Consider the following 21,067-nt stretch of genomic DNA (forward strand, 5'->3'; position numbering starts at 1 on the left):
GAAATATCAGTGGATAGATTATTCATAGCTAAAAGAAAAGAGATTTTTTGACTGAATGAATAACTAAATGGATTTATAGTCTTAGAAATGACTATTCATTATTTAAGAGGTAAAATCAAAAGAAACATATAAATTAAAATGCTGCTTTGTTGACAAGCATATATTGAATATCTACCAAATTTTAATTTGTAATAGATTTTTTTTTTGTAGGTGTTGAATCTCCTTAAAAAGAATACAGTCTTTAGTTAAACCATTATTGAGCTCCGAAACACAAAAATCAATGGTATCATTTTACAGGAAAATTACTCTATGTAATAGACTCCCCAGTCCAATTAAAAATCTACATGAAACAGTTCACTCCTCTAAATTCCTATCCCAGTAAGTGTGATAAGCACACATTTAGTTGCCCAAGCTAAATACTGCAGAATCATTTGCATTCCTCCTTCTTTCTTTTCTTAGATGGAATCACTTCCCACCATTTACTGAGCTTCTAAATTTCCTTCAAATCTGTTTCCTCTCATTCTTTTCCCACTGTCATTATTCAGCCTTTTGTCATCTCTCATGTGAGCCATTTCAATAGTATCATAATTAGTTTCCCTGCCAGTTTCTTGCTCCTCCAGTTTGACTTGGTACTCTAGAAATTTCTCTCAAGTACTCTAAAATTGTCTTTTTCTTTCTATAACTCTCTTTATAAAATATTCATTGATTATGTAATACGCCTGGAATATCCTTTCCCACTTTCTCTACCTGGTGAATTATTGTAACACCCCTTGGTACTCAGCTCAAATGGCACTTCACCTATGGGTCCTTCCCCTTCCACATCCACTGTCCCCTCTCTGGGTGGATCTGCTTGCTTCTCAATCCTCATGCCGTTATAATTTGAAAAAATCTTTAGTCTAAAATTACCATCCTGTATAATACTGATTTTTGTCTCTGCCCTATTTGATCTCTCATGCATGAAAAACCAAGATCCTGACCTACTTATGTCTATATCCATTGAAGGTGGCATTGGAGATAAAGGGATGTGTATTTGCAGCCCAGATTCCCAGAAAGTTCAACTAGGGGTTCCTTCATGGAGTGCTAGGGAACTACCAACATGTTACCCCGCCCCCATAAGAAAGTAAACTATCCAGTAAAGAAAAATAGTTTCTTAATTCAAGACTTGTCAGAATCTCAACTTGCTAATACTTAAGAAGGTGACAACGTACATAGCAATTCCAAAACGAATGTGACCCCAGACCATGTTTTTGAAAGACATATCCTTGGACCACTGTTATGGCTCTTATCACAGAAAGACTAACCTAGACAAACCCTCACATTTTATACATGAGAAAAGAAGCTCAGAGAGATTAAGTAGCCCAAGTTTACAAAACTGGTTAGTGTCAGAGATCTTTCTAGAAACGAGGTCTCGTGATGATCAGTGCGGTATTCTGTCCGCTTGCATCAACTATCTCTTGAGTTACGTATACCATGATTGTGGGTCAGTTACCAACTTAATCTTGAGAAATTGTCGTTGAACAGGTTTTTAACAGTGGAAGGTTGGGGTGAGGAAGGATTAGCGGATGTCATTAATAAATCTTAGACTCAGGGAAAGACCAGGCCAGGAAGGAAAGGCAATGGAAAGTGGGATAGCACGAGAAATTTCTCTGAGAACTAAAGGAAAGGGCAGAAGGAAAGTTTCGATAAATTTAGATAAAATTTTCCTAATGCTGTCATTGTGTCAACTATTATCACTCATAGTGAATGCACAGGGTAACGCAGAATGAGGATTCAAATCAGATTAATCATGAAAACTCTCCACGAGGCAGTCCTACTGAGCTCGGTTTTGATAGCAGCCTGGGGAATCGTGCTGGTTTTGACAGCAGCATGAGCACATTCCTTGTGCTCAGAGTAGAAGAAAGGGCATGAGTAGAACCATCAGACACCCTATATAAAATACAGCATTTTCTCTAGATCATCAAGCAATCAGGCCTACACTTGGGACTTGAACCAGAAAGCAGGCACAGATAAGAGGTTCCTATTTTCATCATGATATCATGTTTCCCTCTATAAGATACACCCAATAATTCATTCAACAAATGTATTGAATGCCTACTATACTCAAGGCACTTTACTAGGTGCTAAGGATACAGCAGGTTACAAAACAAGATAAAAATCTTTGCCTTCATGGGAAATTTTACAGTATATATACTTATATACTGGGTACCTAGATTTTGGAAACAAAAATATAACAAGGAAGATTTTTGTTTCCCAATATATTTGTCAGTGGAGTAGGTACTGAAAAACCAAAACATGTGTTTTAGAGAAGGGATTATATTACCTTTTATTTTATGTATTCTCCCATTGTCATTGCATTCTCTATGATACGGGTTTTTGTTATGGCATTGTGAAAATTCTATTCATTTTCTCAAAGGCTGGTAGCAGTAGCAAGAAAAATGGTGCTGAAGTTTCTCTTCCTCATGAGTGCTCTTGGGTGTGAGTGTCTAAGTACATGAGGTCACCCATTTGAAACAATTTGAGTGAAGAGAAAATTTTGGTAGTTTAGCATTTTTCATTTTGAAAACCCATTTTTCTTATTTTTGGAAAATCGAGCCTGCTCATTTATGGGTTTTATGACCCCTTTTAGAGGGGCACAGTCTTGGCCCTTATCCTCCAGTCCAATTCCAGCGTCCTGAGACCATCATTCTTCTTATGCTTTCATTTGAACACAATGGTCTATGCTTCATACCCTGTGTGCTAATGGATGGAGCCTGGCTCATAAAAACCTTTTGCATATTCCCACTGGGGTAGGAAGCATCTGCTAGGAGAATGATCCCTCTCTTCCTTTGCAGGATACTTTAAAATAACATCTACATGTAGTATTAATTTCAGCTCAAAAATAAAGTGTGGCTTGGAATTGTCATTGTGAAACAGTGATACGGTATCCACAAAGAATGGATATCCAATAATTTTCCTCTAAAAATGTTCATCATTTGCACCTGGACACAAAATTACTAACCATATAGGTCACATAAGGAAAAACATGAAAATGTGTATGAGAAAATACCCTTTAGATCACCAAAATCTATTGTTAAGTGTTTAGAAGTAAAGACTGGGACAAAATGGTGCAATGATTAAAAATTTAGTTTCTAACCATGATGGATTAGAGATGTCCGTGAATTCTTATTAGACCTCACTGCAGTGTTCATATTCCTTTTATACTTGTAGCTGTTACAGCAAGATGAGAAAGAGGCCATCTTATGGGTGGAGTCCAGGGTCAGGTCCTTGGCTTGGTACCCTTGAAGCTCAGCTTTGTCAACCCTTCCTGAAGTGATCTGTTTCTTAGGAGGACAGATGCACCTTAAATGATCTCGCAGAAACCAGAATGTTGATTCCTTAGTTTATCATGAGAAATGCACCCATTAAGCCATACAGCATAAGATAGTGGGTGACCAGAAAATCCTCTCCCTGTAAGAAAGCAGCACAGAAGACAGACCATATACAGTAGGTATCTTAGGAGGTTGGGGGTTGGGTAAATTCAGTAAAGGAGTCAATGAATGCTTTGTCAGGATTTGATAGGCTGATGAGTCTAGAACCATCCCAGGGATCCAACAGCCATACCCCCAAACAAAGCTCTGAGTGATGGCAGCATCCTCTCTCTGAATATCTCTGTGACACACCACCAAATTCTTTGTCCTCCAGATTGCCTTCTCTGAACTCCACACAGTCCGTGGTCTGCCTGTCTCTAGACAAGGAGACATAAAAATTGACTAGGTATCCATTTACGAGATGGTAATTACAATTCAGTCCTGCTTCCAAGACCACATTTTAATTGCATTTTAGATATATCTGAAATTCTTCACTTAAACGCAACTGTGCTCCTGCTCCATTCTTTCAGATTTTACTATTTGATTTCTCAAAGGTCAATCTTATTTTCCTTCTCTCTAAATCAGGATGTGTGCCCACGTACAGACTACCATACTCAACACAAGAATGAAGAATACAAAACAGAGCTTTGTAATCACCAGCCCAGGATCATTGGATACTCCATTTTTTGTGTGTGCTGAATATTTGCCTTGTTGTTTGCTTTTTAAGTTTAAAGTTTAAATGCCAACCTGCTTTTCCACCAGTTCTCTCTGAATCAGTCCTTTGTTTGGTCAGTTCACAAGGTACACATTAGCTGCCAGGCATGATTAGACTCTGAGGTAACAGTGATTAAGAGGTAGGGAAGTGACTGGAGGCCACCAACACAGAATTTTAAAAAAAGAAGAAAACTAGAATAGAGTGGGGATGTTTAATGCTTATATCAGACACCAGCTTCTCAAAGTGAAGGAGTCAACAAAATGCTACAATGAATTTAACACAGGCTTATCCCATGACTGGTCAGAAATAAACATAGACATTTTACTCATAATGCTAATTAGGATCTCTCAAGTGACTAATTCTAAATTAGAAAGGTTTATTCAACCTCACACAGTGGGAATGTTTTGCATGGTTACTCTGGATCTCAGGGGAAAATAAAATAACAGGAAGTCACTGTAAAAGGTCATTGATCAGGAAATCCCAAACTTGCAATTCACATCTTTATAAGAAGGAATGTATCCCAAAGAAGCTCAGGGAAAAGAGAAAAAAACTCAAAAGTCTGGTTTGAATTACTTTTTAAACCAGAGTGTCCTATTTAGATTTTCCTTGAGCACTTGGAAGACTTAATTCTCTTTTAATGTAAGAAGGCAAAAGAAACAGATATTCCAGGAAACCTGTGGCTTAACACCTAAATCATAGTTCCTGAAACAAGAGGACCTGGCTACATTTTCCTCACTGTCATCCCATTTGAACGGATCACCCCAATTTCAATCCTTACCAAATAAAGTACATGTCTTTAAGAATAAAATATTCACATGCAATCTTTCCAGAAGCCAGGCACAGAATACACCATTTCTCCTAGAATTCTATTTTAGTTCCTTTCCTCATTTATACTCAGGTATGAAAACGTCCTTCCTTGACCTTCCCAGTAATTCTCTTACTTATTAACACCGTGATTGATTCAGAAAAGGGCTTCATCCAAAGGCCAATCAAGTGAGGAAGTCAAAATTTTAAAAAATAAGCTACTTTTGGGATCATTAAAGTGCCTATGGGTAAAATAAGCTAAGGAGTTGTTTTGCTTTACACGGAGTCATGCTACCTCTAATTTTGCCTACACTAATCATTAAACCTTCAGAAAATATTCCAAAGGAGAACCTACTGATTTTTTTTTTATTATTATGGAAAGGACAGAAACTCTTGCTGCACACTAATTTATTTATACCATATTCATATTTGAGGTTTCAGAGAGCCACAGAATTCCCATAAGTGCTCTGCTCTTTCCTCTTCACTCTTCATATCTTCCTGAATACATCAGTATGAAGAGGTATTGTTAAGCCAGAAAGATTGACCTAGCCAAGGCCCCTCAGAAAGGAATGTGCAAATCCAGTAACACATTCCAGGATTTCTAGCTACCAACACAGGGCCTGATGTATAAGAAGTATCAGCCTGAAATGCCAAGTTTCTCGAGAATCACTGATTCTCAGCCAACCCCCTAAGGAACTTTCTGAGAAGGAAATAGTTCATAAAGCAATTCTCTGTGCAGTAAAAGATTATGTCACTCCTAGGCTTTGAACCCTCTAATGGATTCCCATCATAATTAGAATGAAATCCAAAGCCACACAAGATGGGTCCTTGGCTGCCTCACTGAACTCATTTCCTCCTACTTTCTCTTCCACTCATGCTGCTCCAGCCACAGTGGACTCCTGGCTCATCCATGGACTTGCCAAGTGTATTCCCAACTCAGGGCCTTCCCATTTCCTCTCCCCCCTCTGGAAACCTCTTCATCTGCAGAGCTACATGGTCTGTCGTCTCAACTCATTGTGTTACATATTAACTTATTTATTTTTTGTCTACTTTTCTGGAATGTAAACTTCAGGAGATTAGGAGCATTTTCTGTGTTGTTTATTGCCATATCCCCAGAGCTCAGAATATAGTAGGTGTTCGATCAATATTTATTGAATGAATGACTAAATAGCAAGTTATCTGAATACACTATCTAATGTATTTTTTAATAGTAACAGAGAGCATCTGTTTGTGTTCACCATTATATTGCTACTGCCTAGTACAGTGACTGGCAGCTTATAATCCCCATATGTGCTGGGATACAACATTACAAAAGAAATTTAAAGTCCAGGCTTAGTTATGGACCTTATATTCCAAGTTGAGACAACAAACAAACAAATATACAAGTAAATACCCAAGAAAACACCAAGAAGAGAAAAAAAATTGCAGGATCTTCTGCTACAAAGTAACTGAGGGCACTACTTCACCTTAAATGGAACTCTGAGAAGGTAACATTTAAACTGAGCTCTGCACCTGCCTCAAATCAGGAGGAAACACTGAAGAAGCCTAAACCAAGGGCATTCTACAAAATAACTGGCCTTCATCATTTAAAACATTAACATTGTGAAAGTTAAGGAAAGACTGAGGAATTTTTCCATATTCAAAGAGCTAAAGAGAGACATGGCAACTGGGTGAAATACATCATCCTAAATCATATCCTTTGCTATAAAAAAGATTGATGAACGTGAATGGGGTATCTGAACAAAGATACATGGAGATTATTTACATCATTCCTGTGACTTTTCTGTAGTTTTGAGATTGTATGGAATAAAAATAAATGATCACTGTGGGGGAAGGGGGAAAATGAGGCACAGAAAAATTAAATAACTTTCCCAACGTCCCAAAGTATGTGATAAAGCCTGGATGTGAACTCAAGCCGTCTATCTCCAAACTACATATCGTCGACCACCAGGCATACTGTTTCTACCAAATAGCATAATGCCTCATGCCAAGTAAGCTCTCAAGTGATATCCATTATTATTATTATTATTAAAAATTAATATGCTAAAATAAATAAATATCATGAGCCCTGCATAATAAGAAGGCAAAAGCTGTGGTAAGACCTAGGATAAGAGAATTCCGGACAAAAGTAACAGATAGTACAAAGGCTCTAAGGTGAGCATAAACTTGGCCTGCAGGAGAAAAAAGGCTGGTACGTATGTACTGTAAAGAGTTATGGGGAGCATGGTGTGAGGGGAGACCAGAGGAAGTTCTTCAGGTCAGATCCTATAGAGAGATGTAAGCCAGGAAAAAGAGAATGGAGTATATTTAAGTGCTTTTGGAAGTATAGGCAGGTGTTACAGGCTGAATTGTGCCCTCTACCCCCCAAATTCATATGTTGAAATCCTAACCTCTAATATCTCAGAATGTGACATCAGCAAGATGTAGGAGGCCCTGGACCATTCTTCTGCCCACTAACACACCAATTCAAAAATTCACAAAAAATTTCCTTTATGAGAAATCTAGAAACTAAGTAAAAGTTTTCTCAACACTGGGTGACCATGAAAACAGATATATTAAAGCCAGTAAGAAACTTTTTCCTGGAGTCCCTTCCACTGATGCAATGCCATACTGACAGAAAGAGCTTTCCTGTGTCACAGTTCTCCCAGGGGTAGGAAGGGGTTCATTTGCCTTTCCAGTACTCCAAATGTTCTGAGGGACCTCCCCAGAAGATTGACTTCAGTCCTGCTAGTCTTGGCACTCAGATGGGTCCACCACAGCCTAGCAGCCTGATGGAAAATTGAGATGGCAATTTGGGCTCACCGACACCATAGCCCCACCTCCTGCTCTGCACAGAGTGAGCAAATGAAAAAGCCCAGCCCTTGGATTTCCCAGGGAGGAAAGAGTAGAGTTAATTTCTCTGAGGAGGTTCCCCAGAAGATTGACTTCTTCTGTGAAAGTCTGAGAGCTCATACAGGTGCACCAACCACAGTCTAGAAGTTTGGGGAAGAATGGGAATGGCAGCTTGGGCTGGTAGAAGCCATGAGTCACCCTCCTGGCTTGCCACAGAATAAGCTGACAAAACTTCTGTTGCCTGCTTCTTCCTGGAGAGGGAAAGAGTTGGTAGAGGCCCCCAAAATATCTCACCAGGCTGACTGGTGGAGGTAATCTCCTTTATGAGGCTACTGTATGAAGACCAGAAGAGTCCCTGCTTTGTCTAATGCACAGACACTAACACAGAGAGTCAAGGAAAACGAAGAATCGAAGCAAAGGTGTTTTAAACAAAGAAACGAGATAAATCTCAAGAAACAAACTCTAATGAAACAGTTATATGATTTACTTGACAGAGAATTTGAAATGGTAACCTAAGGAGAGCAAGAATGGCTGTGCCTAACCAAGCAAAATAGACTTTAAGTCAAAAATTGTCACAAGAGACAAGGAAGAACATTAACATAATGATAAATGAATCCATCCACCAGGGAGATATGACAATGATAAACATATATACACAGAGCATTAGAGCACTTAATTATGTAAAGTAAACATTAACAAAACTAAAGGGAGAAATAGACAGCCATATAATAATAGCAGTGGAATTCACTACTTCACTTTCAATATTTGCTAAAACATCCAGACAGAATATCAATAAGGAAACAGAGGACTTTTAACAATGCTATACACCAAATAGACTTAAAAGACATATACAGAACATTCCATCCTACAAGAGCAAATACACATCATTCTTCTCAAGGGAACATGGATCTTTCTCCAGGATAGATCACATGTTATGTCAAAAACGAGTCACAACAAATTTAATAAGATTGAAATTATATCAAGCATCTTTGACCACAATGAAATTAAACTAGAAAGCAACAATAGAGGGAAAAAAGGAAATTTCACAAAAAATGTAGATATTAAACAACGCATTCCTGAACAACAAATGAGTCAAAGAACAAATAAAAAAGAAAATTATAAAATACTTCAACACAAATAAAATTGAAAATACAACATATCAAAATTTATGGAATGCAGCAAAAGCATTACTAAGAGGTTACGTTTGTAGCAATAAATGTGCACACTAAAAAAGAAGAAAGATCTTAAACAACCTAACTTTACACTTCAAGGTGCTAGAAAAAGAAAAACAAAACAAGCCGAAATTTAGAAGGTGGAAAGAAATAACAAAGATCAAAGATAAATGAATTATAAAATAGAAAAACAATAGAAAAAAAATCAATAAAACTAATATTGGTTTTTTAAAAAGATAAACAAAATTGACAATCCCTTAGCAAAACTAAAAAAAAAAAAAAAACAGAGCCGACCCAAATAAATAAAATCAGAAATGAAATAAGAAACCTTATAACTGATGACACTGAAATAAAAAGAATCATAAGAGACTACTATGAACAATTATATGCAGACAAACTGGATAAACTAGAAGAAATGGATAAATTTCTAGAAATATACAATCTAACAAACTAACTCATGAAGAAATAGAAAACCCAAACAGAGTTATAACTAGCATAGAGATTAAATTAGTAGTCAAAAATCTCCCTAATAAAGAAAAGCCCAGGACCAGAAGGCTTCACAGGTGAATTCTAGCAAACATTTAAAGAAGAATTAACACCAATCTTTCTCAATCTCTTCTTAAAAAAAAAAATTTAAAAAAAATTGAAGAGTAGAAAACCCTTCCAAACTAATTTTATGAAGCCAGCATTACCTTGATACTAAAGTTAGACAAAGACACCACAAGAAAACTATAAGCCAATATGCCTGATGAACACAGATTCAAAACTCCTCAACAAAATACTAGCAAACTGAATCCAACAGCACATTAAAAGTATCATACACCACAACCAAGTGGGGTTTATCCTTGGGATGCAAAGATTGTTCAACATATACAAATCAATAAATATTATAAGAGTATGTTAACAGAATGAAGGATAAAAACTACATGATCATCCAAATAGATGCAGTAAAAGCATTTGACAAAATTTAACACCCTTTCATGATAAAAACTCTCAACAAACTAGGAATAGATTTAAAAAAAAAAATACCTCAGTGAAATACAAGGCCATATGAGAAAAGCCCATAGCTAATGTTATTCTCAATTGTGATAATCTGAGAGTTCCTCCTCTAATATTAGAAAGAAGTCAAGGATACTTACTCTCACCATTTTTGTTTAACATAGTACTGGAAGTTTTAGTCAGTGCAATTAGGTAAGAAAAAATAAATAAAAATTATACATATTTGAAAGGAAGAAGTAAAATTATCCTTATTTGCTGACAACATGATCTTATATGTAGAAAACCCCAGACTCCATAAAAAACAATTTTTATAAATGATACACAAAATTCACTAAAACTGCAGGATACAAAATCAATATACAACAATTAGTTGCATTTCTATATACTTGAACTATCTGGGAAAAGAAAAAAGAAAATAATCTACTTTGCAATAGCATCAAAAATAATAAAATACTTAGGAACAAAGTTAACTAAGGAAGTGAAAGATTTATATACTGAAAACTACAAAACATTGATGAAAAAAAATGGATTGGAAGACTTAATCTTGTTAACATGTTCATACTAAGCAAAGTGACCTACATATTCAATGCAAATCCTTGTAAAAATTCCAGAGACATTTTTTACAGAAATAGAGAAAAACAATTCTCCAATTTATATGGAACCACATAAGACTATGAATAGCCAAATCAATGCTGAAAAAGAACAAAACTGGAAAAGAACATCCTGAAAACACTTCCTGATTTCAAAATACATTATGAAGCTACAATAATCAAAATAGTACGGTGCTGGAAAGACAGACATATAAACCAATGAAACAGAAAAGAAAGCCCAGAAATAAATTTACACATACATGGTCAATGGATCATCACCATGGGTACCAAGAATACACAATGAGGAAAAGATTGTCTCTTCAACAAATGGTGTTTGGAAAACTGGGTATCTACATGTAAAAGAATAAAATTGGACCCTTATCTTACACCATACACAAAAACCAATTCAAAGTGGAACAAAAACTTAAATGTAAGATTTGAAATTATAAATCTCCTAGAAGAAGACATGGGGGCAAAATTATGACATTGGTCATGGCAATGATTTTATGGATATGACCCCAAAAGCAGACAACAAAAATAAAAGAAACAAGTGAGATTACATCAAACTGAAAAGTTTCTGCACAGCAAAAAATACCCAAACAAACAAATAAAAAAAAAAAAAAGCAACCAACAGAGTGAAAAGGCAATCTACAGAATGCGAGAAGAATATTTGCAAACCAGATAGCTAATAAGGGATTAATACCTAAAACATATAAGCAACTCATAAAACTCAACAAAAAAAGTAATAACCAAATTTTAAAATGGGGCTAAGGACTTCAGTAGACATTTTTCTGAAGACATAAAAATGGCCAATAGGTATATGAAAAAAAAATGCTTATTGTCACCAATCATTAGGGAAATGCAAATCAAAACAATGGTTATTATCAAAAATTATATATGGTCATAGAATATGGAGTACAGCATAAGGAATAAAGTTAGTGGAACCATAACAGCTATATATGATGTCAGAGGTATAGTAGATTGGGGGAGAAGGGTTATCTATCACCTTGTGAGGGGTATAAATGTCTAACCATTACATTGCTTTGTACACCTGAAACTAATAATAAAAAAAAATTAAAAGACAAGTGTTGGTGAGGATGTGGAGAAATTAGAACCCTTGCACACTGTCAGTAGGAATGCAAAATTGTGCAGCCATTATGGAAAACAGTATGAGGGTTCCTCAAAAATTAAAAATAGAACTACTTATGATCGAGCAATTCCACTTCTGTGTATACATGTAAAACAACTGAAATCAGGATTTCACTGACAAAACTGCACTCCCATGTTCACTGCAGCACTATTCACAATATCTAGGATATAAAACCAACCTAAATTTTGATCAGCAGATGAATAAAGAAAGAAAATGTGTTATAAACATAAGATACTATTCGGACTTAAAAAATGAAGTTGTGCAATATGTGACAATATGAATAGACTTTGAGGACATTATGCTGAGTGAAAAAAGCTAGACACAGAAAGACAAGTAATGCATTATTCCACGTATGTGAAGTTTCGAAAATAGTCAAATTCATAAAGTCAAAGACCAGAATGGTGGTTACCAGAGGCTGGGGAGAGGAGGAAATGGGGAGCTATTTATCAACAGGCATAAATGCTCAGTTAAGTGAGATAAATAAGCTCTAGAGGTCTGTTTACAATATTATACCTATATTCAATAAGTGTTCCATAATAAGCGTTCAAAGTATCGTACACTTAAAATTTGTTAAGAGAATAGATCTCATGTTAAGTGTTCTTCACATAAAATAATAGATAAATAGGTAGAGGATGATGATGACGATGATGAAGATAGATCGATAGGTAAAAAGTGTCAATATTTAGACATAGGGTCTTAAAAGAGGTAAATAAGGTAAAACGAGGTCATTAAAATGGATCCTAATCCAATATGATTATGTCCTTATAAGAAGAGGAAATTAGGACACAGACATACAGGGAAGAAAAACCATGTGAAGACATGAAAAGAAGATAGCGAAAGTGAGGGGCCTGCTGACAGCTTGATCTCACACTTCTATCTAACCTCCAGAATTGTAAGATTAATTTCTTACAATTAAGAAATGAATTCTCCCAGTCTGTGGTACTTTGGTATGGTGGCCCTAGCAAATTAATACAGCAGGCTTTAAGCAATTAAAGTAGCATGATGCTGTGGTCCAGACAGAGGACGATGGTCGCTGGTCTAAGGTGATTGTAATATAGAGGAAGAGAAGTAACTGGATTCAAGATAGCTTTAAAGATGAAATCAACATGGAGGGCAAGAGAAATAGAAGAATGTGGAGGCCACCCAGACTGTGACATAAAAAACTTGGTGGATAGTGATGTTAACGAGATGGAGAAAACTGGGGGAGGAGAAGTTCTGTTTTGAACATCTTAGATTTGAGATGCCTATTAGACGCCCAAGTGGAGATGCCAGGTGGATAGTTGAGTATATAAATCTGGAATTCAGGGGAACCATCAGACGTGGAGATAGAAATCTTGGCATTCTTGCTACATAGAAGGTATTTAAAGCCAAAGTACTGGATAAGATTATTTAAAGAGAAGGCACTGGGTCAGAACTCTGACCCAATTCCTGCAGCATATCAATATTTAAGGTTTAACAAAAGAGTAAATATATAGGATTGAAAAGTGGTTAAAAGTGAGTTAAAGGGAAAACTAGCAGAGTGGTGTACAGGAGTCAAGGAAAGAGAGTCTTGAGAGAGTAGGACAGCTGTCACGTGCTGTTGAGAGGTCTAGTAAGATGGGAACTCTCAGTCACCATGGGTTTTGGCAGCATGGACATTACTGCTGGCTTTGAGAGAAGACCAGTCTTAGTCACATAGTGAGGACAGAGTCCAAATGGAAAGGGTTAAAGAAGGAAGGAGAAGTATGAAAGTGAAATCATTTACTCTAGACAATTATGTTAAGTTTCATTGGAAAGGGAAGTGCTTAGTAAATTGAAGCTGGGATAACATATAGTTCCACTGTCCACTGGAAATTCCGGAGGCATCTGAAAATGTGTTTTCATATAAAATAAACGGGAGGGCTTCGTACCAAACATACAGTTAAGCTTATGATGTTGTATCACCTAGAATTAAACTCTTCATTGATTCTATGAAAACCTATAGGAAATCACAAATACAGATTACAGCTTAGTAAATTGTAACATAAAACAGAAAAAATAGAAACGTAGGGTGTAAACAAAAGCTCCACAAGCCTCTTCTGAGGAATTAAAAGAGGGCTTTATTCTCATATATTTTGCAAGTCAGAGAACGTAGCCTTGGACATGTACTGCAGACACACACACTCTAAGGTGGGAAGAACAAGGCAAGGGATTTAAAAGCAAGAGTCAAACGGATGTGTTGATAGGAAAACAAGACCATAAACTTAACATCATTCATTTTCTGATTGGTGGGGGCAACTGGACTCTCCAGGGTCTGCTGACTCAGTGGTCAGCAAGTGGGGTTGTGAAATGAGAACAATGGGTAGTTTCGGTGACTCAGGGTCAGCAGGTACAGTCAGGGAGTATGGCTGACAGTTGGAGCCATAAGACGTGGTCAGCAGGGGAAGGGGATTCACAAGCCAGGAGCCAATGCCTCAGTTTCCCTTGGCGTCTGCAAGATAAACTAATAAAACAAATTTTGTAGTGAAACCAACAAGGCAGGGATTGCAGTTTCTCAGGTAGGTAGAGTCAGAGTGTAAACTGCAAAATGGCCTAGTTACTAGAGCAGGTTCAGAGGCCAAATGGCAAAAGGTTCTAGATATTTGATGCCAAAATTATGATATTAGAATCCAGAAGGGTTTCTTGGATAATAACTTCCTATAGCCTTTTAGGTAAATTTCTCTCACATGCTTCAGTCACTAGGAATCGTACCTTACACAATAGATATTAATGAGGAATATTACACATCAACGGAATTAATAAATCCATTCAAATATTTAAAATATTGGATAGGAAATTAAGGAAAACATATAGTGAACATTTCAATAGCTTTATCATGCCATGTTCCAGAAAAAATTCTTAGGCAACCTAGGAAAAAATACACATAATTGAAAAATAAATAAACGAGGAAATTTAAGGTTAAGGAATGGATGAGGACGAGACTTCTGATGGTATATCGTTTTATTTCCTTTTGATGTTTGAACTGCGCAAATGTATCAGCTATGCAGAAAGTTAAATTTTTAAAAATCTAGTTTCAATTCAAAGCTGAGGAGACGGAAAACTGCACAGGTCTGAGCACAGTCTGGTGATGATGTTTTTAGATCTGCTTTGGGTCATATCAGAGGGACAGCAAGGTATGAGCTCTGTGTTGGCTGAGTAGAGACACAGCCTTGCTGTATAGAAAGGAAGTCAGCAATCAGGAGCCCAACTGAACATTTAGGAAACTTTTCAGGGTAGGGAAAATGATTATATCAGGATATTATGCAAGGCAGATATATATAAAAGAACAAAGTTCTGTGAGCATCCATTCTAGAACAGGGTACTCTACTCCACGATTTGATTTTAAATATTTTCTCAGAGTATAAGGCCAATTTGGTACATGTTAGCTTACTCTCCAGAAGAAAAAAAAAGTGGGTTCTGCTGGAGTTGGAAGCTAATGATGACAGCAAAGAAAAGAGCTAGTTCCTGTCGAGGATACTTAGGGTTCGAGCCCCAGATCTATTACGGCTCTCATGAAGCATATCAGCAAGACACAGGCAGTATTCTGACTGTAGGGGGGATCCCTTTATTCCCTCCACCAGGGTAAGTTATTATCCTCAATTTGCTGCTGTTTTACTCAGCATTTTGTTGATCTTAATTGGGTCACATTTCCCTCCCCCCCACCGACTATATAATTCCTTTCTGTACCATACTGATGTCTTCATATATCTCAGGATCTCAAACTCAAGACCGTCAAATTAAACTGATCTGTTCCATCAAACAACCATCCTCTTCTATATTTACTGCTATCTTTACTATTAGTTTTTAATGACTAGACTTAATTTTTAGAACAGTTGTAGGCTTATAGAAAAACTGAGCAGAAAGGACAGAGTTCCCATACACTCCCTCCCTATCCCTGGCACGGATTCCCTTATTCTGAGCATTTTACTTCAGTGTGGTGCATTTGTCACAGTTGATGTATTAATACATTAATAGCTAAAAACCATAGTTCATATTAGGGTTCACTCTTTTCACTGTACTTTCTATGGGGACATACATAATGACATGTCACCCACCAGCACAATGTTATACAGAATAGTTTTATTGCCTTAAAATCTCCTGTGCTCCACCAACTCATTCATTTCTCCTTCTCCCCCTCCAACTCTTGACAACCGCTGATCTTTTTACTGTCTCCATAAAGTTTTGCAATTTTCAAAACACTATAGAGCTGGAATCATACAGTATGTACCTGTGGCATAATACAAAATATACATTTGGTCTTTGTCCACAGTTTCAGGCAGACAGCTCCAAAAACCCTTAGAATCTGCAGAGAGGTAACAGTGTCTTTTGTGTGGAATGTGATGACTGGTGGTGGGGTAAGAGGCCCCTAAATAACTGCAGGATGGTGGCTGGTTGCCAGAAAGACCAAGGGATGATTACAACTTTCAGCCCCACCCCTTGACCTCTGCGAGGAAAGAAGGGCTAGAGATTGAGTTAATCATCAATGGCCAATGATTTAATCAATTGTTCATATTTCCTAAACAAAATAGGAATTCCTTAGCAAAGTATTCAAGGCCCTTCAACACCAGTCTCCCAATCTCCCCTTCTAATCTTAATTCCTAAGACTTGCCAACATGGACCGTTCATGACATATGGGTATATGGACTTTTCTATCACTTTCCTGATTTTATCAGCTCTATCCCTTTATTCCTCCCGTCCTTCCTGTTGCAAATGCTCTCCCCATATCCATAGCTTCATTAATACAATCAGATCTGTTCAATTCTTAACTCAAATGATACCTCTCATATGAGAAGTTTTTAAAAATTGATTTCTTTTTTCTCCTCATCTCTTATAGAATTTTTCCCACCCCATAATTCAATTTAAGCATTTTCTATTGGAGTTAGTTGTCTACTTGAATTTTCTTTCTAACAGTATGCAAGTAACCAGGGTCTATATTTCTTCAACTCTATGTGTCTCTTACCATAAACTGTATCTAGCAAATATCAAGTGAATGAAAGAATAAATAAATGCGATTTTCCCCCTCTAAGGAATTTCTAGACAGAGGAAAGGGGATGATTTTGAAAAACAATCACCTTTTATCGATGAAACAACTGTACCCCAACTCACCACCTTTGTCTCATCACCACCATAGAGATATTTTTCAGACTTTTTGGTTGCTTTGGCACAAAACCCAGGGCTTCCCTTCATTAAACCCACTGCAATACTTTAACTTAATGTGAAAGTAGCAAAACCAAAAACTGCATTCTGACTTGTCAGCATCCCTCTGTGTATTCTTTTTATCTCTTAACCAAAATCCTTCTCCAACTTCCCTAACTATTTGACATCCTTTGAGGGCTTTCGTGTTAGCATTGCTCCTCATGAAGTCACCTTGCACAACCCAGCCCTCCCAAGAGGAGGGCAGGTTCCAATTAAGCTAACAGACAGCAGGCTGAAAACAGTGTCCACTGACATCAGAATAGCACAATGTTTTCAAGAATGAAAGGTTCACAACTTTTTTTTTCCTCCAGAAACAGTAATGTACAAGGCAGTTTGGCTTGCAGGGAAGACAAGAAGGCTCCATCAGAGAGACTGTGAGGTAAACGGGCAGGGAGACAATGAGGTCTCCACAGAGAAGGAGGCGCAAGCCAAATGCTCTTGGCAAAAGCGTGAGCTTTGTCTTCACAGAGTCCAGAGTCTGAAAGTAAGAATCCGCATCTTACCAGCTCAGAGAACGTCGTTCTTTTGTCTACTGAGCAAATATCTTTCAATGCCTACCAAGTGCTAGATTCTGGGTGTATGATAGTCCTAGTAGAGCTGACAGTCTAGCAGGGCATAGACACAAAGCAAATAGAACAACCAATCAGTTTGTGCTTGTACATTATGATGAGTGCCGTGAAGGAAAAGGACAAGGTGTCCAGAATATCAGCCATAGGAAGAAGCTACTTGGAAGGCACCTCGTGGGAGATGTTTTAGTTGATACGAAAAATAACGAGCCAGCCATAAATACAGTGTGAGAGAAAGAATGAATCGGGGAGAGAAAAGATGTTTTACTTCATTTACAAGGAGGATGTTCTTGTGAGAGTTTACATGTAAAGTGCTTGGCACGGGACTGGCCTTTCGTAAATTCTCAATAAATGATCATTCTCATTACTGCTATGGCTGTTGACCTTCTATTATACACTGGGCAGCCAGCCTGTAATAGCCTACTGATCACTGCGCTATCCTTTAAACCTAACAGACATTCAAATAACAGGCATCAGTAGTCACGGCTTTAAACAAGAGGGAAATATACAGAAACTTTACAAAACAGAGAGAAAATCTCATGAGAAATTCAGCATCCTTTTCCCCTTCTTTCCTTGATTAGTCCTTCATCTGGATTTCTGTATTATGACAAAACCTCACTAATTCATATGCTGATAATTAAAGATTTTACATTTGCTCTGTGAAGCAAATGAATAATGTAATCAAAATGTAAGGAGGCAGAATGCTTAATTTAATTAAGGAAAAATGTTGTTTCTGAATATACTTAACCACATACATTTGCATATAATTAATGTTTTGATTACAAATGACTTGGATTTTCTCATTAAAGCGAGGCAAGTTAAGATCTTTGTAACAGTTGACCTTCATAAACTTACATTTCTTGTCAAAGTTTGCCATAAATAAAGTATGCCAGTAACTCAGATTGATTCTTTTCTTCAGTTAGTCCAAATTAGAGTTTCCTGTGTGGCCAGTCCTAAATCGACCTGCTTTCTTTTAGTAGCTTTTCCTAATTTATATTTTGTCATTTTCCAGAAGTTAGTGGATCCAATTAAGGTGGACTCTTTTATGGTTAAATGATCTTTGTAATAGTTATAATTTGATAAAATTGAAAGGGTGTTCAAGGTACAATTTTCATTCCTTTATTTTTCTGCCAACTCTTCCCTTCTATAATCCTCAAGACTATTCCCACATCTCTGATTCCATATGCCCAGAGCCCCATAAGGGCCCCATATGATTCTCTACATACTTAAAAAAAAAAATTGTCTTTGTTCTCTGATTCATGGGAGGAGGAGATGAGTTGTTAGAAGAGTTGTGCAAGTTTTAGCACAGAGATGCTGAAATCAGGCCTGCCATTAGACAAAAGGTTTCAAATTTGGCTCTGAATGACTAAAAAATTTTAATAATCTTGAATGATAATCTCGATGTCCCATAGGAAGGATGGTTTCAGATTATCTCTAGAGTGTATCTCATTCAGATCATCTCATGAAATGTTTTAAAATATCCAAAGATCATCATTAGATAAAGTTTTGGGCACTGTTAAAGGATTTTTTTTAAAACAAAATCATGATGCTTATACTGGTATCAAATGAACATGCGTTAAAGATTTCATTTAATTAATCATTAATGAAGGAATTGATAAGAAGTTTCAAGAACTTTAAAGAAGGCTCCAAAGACAATTTTTAGGTCAAGAATATTTAAATGAATATGCAAATGGAAGCAAAGTTGGCTACTTTCATAGTGAGGGAAAGGAGACAATTGAACCTCCATTATGCTGACTTTATTTGCATTCCCAAAATAAGAATTGTTATTTATTGCTATCAATTACCTACAATTTAAAAAAATATAAAATAGCTCAAAGGCCATAAAAGGCCCAGAGCCTCCATAAAATCAGAATTGGGTAACCCAGAAGGGAATGCTTTAACCAAAGCAGAGTTTTCCACTGAAACACAAATTTTTCCCTCAGTGCAAATGGCACATATGCTTTCCACTGTTATTCTGATATTCGTTGATGCACAAATGTGTATTAAAATATTCTGGCATGCCAGACAGAAGGCAATTCTCTGGGAACCCAGAGGTGAATTATAGATAGTCCCTGTCCTCAAAAAAGCTTAAAACATCATGGGGGGAGACATATGTGCCAACAACTGAGTGCAAAAAACTGCCAGAGGGGTTATAATAAAGGTTTCTGCAGAACATAGTGGGGACAGAAATAATTAGTAACCTTCAGGAAGTGCTTATATGCCTGGAATTGTTCTAAATGCTTTTACACGATTGCTTTCTATAAAACTCATAGCCCCCGTGGTGATTACAATTACTGACCCTATTTCATAGATGAGGAAACTGAGGCATAGAAATGTATCCAATTAAAGAATTAAAGCAATTCTTTAAATTAAAGAAATGTATCCAAGATCTCACCGTTCATAAGTGGTAGAGCCAGAATACAGACCTAGTGTAATTCCCAAGCCCATACTGCAATCTCTATACTATACAATCCACAAAAGACTAGACATTTAATTCTACCTTTGGTGAGGGGTGTGGGTGGGAAACTAAAAAAGGAGACAACTGAGTTGAATTTTGAAAGATGACTAAGGTGCATCTCTAGATTGGGATAGGGGTTTTCCACAAAGAAAGACAGTCCCATAAGCCAGTGTACCAAGACCTGGATTGCAAGGAAAGGGCCAGATTATGGATAGCCTCTTGCTCCAAACTCAAATGTTTAACTTTATCTCCTCATATGGGAAATGGATAACTGAGAGAGTTTAAAGCTGGGGAAAGTCATGACTGATTTTGCTCTTTAGAAAGAACTATGCTCTTATTCTTTTGATGGCAATATGGAGGATGGATTACGGACTGGTATAATCATGAAGAAACTATAGGAATAGGGCAGACAAGAGATAATAAAGACTTAAACCAGAACAGTCATACTGGAGAGGTAGAGGAAGAATGTGTGTGTACACTTGTACGCGCGCGTGCCCGCACACGTATACATATACATACACACACACACATATACACACAATGTGAAAAAATAGACAGAACACAGATATAGGGCTTTCAGAGTCCAATGGTTTTAAGATTGCTTATTTTAATGTGACTTGTAACAAAGTTTCTATTTTACGTTACTGGGAGATGTGATATCATTCGCTGAGGTATAAAAAAAAAGTAAGAAGAAACAGATTTGGAGGAAAGACGAGCTTAGTTATGGGCATGTTGAAGTTGAGGCAAAAACACCCAGAAGAATTTTGGATACAAAGGACTAGCGTTCAGGAGAAAAGTCTAAACAGTGATGGAGATTCATGAATCTGTCATAGCAAGGAGGTAATAAAAACCATGAAACAGAATGCAATGACTCTGGGTAGGCAGAAAAGTCAAAAAAGTAAAGGCAAGAAGACAGAAAGTTGGGGCACAACGACAATAAAAGTATGGACCAAGAGAGAGGACACCACAAAGGGACCAGAAAGGAAGAGAAATAGGGATTCAAGAGTGAGAGTTGCAAATCCTAGGAAGGGAATGGTTTGAAGGATGATAGAAATGGCCAATTTCAAATGCCCCAGATAAGACAAGTTCCACTGAGGCCAGAGTCATTAGTTCCCTTGCTGGAGCAGTTTCAGTAATGTGGACGTGTGGTTGGAAAAGTTATTTCAAAATCGAGTGGGAATACCTTGTTAAAGGTAGTAGGTTGAAAACCTACTCCTTTACCCTGCTCTCTTCTGAATCTA

Source organism: Rhinolophus ferrumequinum, chromosome 10 (genome assembly GCF_004115265.2).
Source record: "Rhinolophus ferrumequinum isolate MPI-CBG mRhiFer1 chromosome 10, mRhiFer1_v1.p, whole genome shotgun sequence".
Classification (NCBI taxonomy): domain Eukaryota; kingdom Metazoa; phylum Chordata; class Mammalia; order Chiroptera; family Rhinolophidae; genus Rhinolophus; species Rhinolophus ferrumequinum.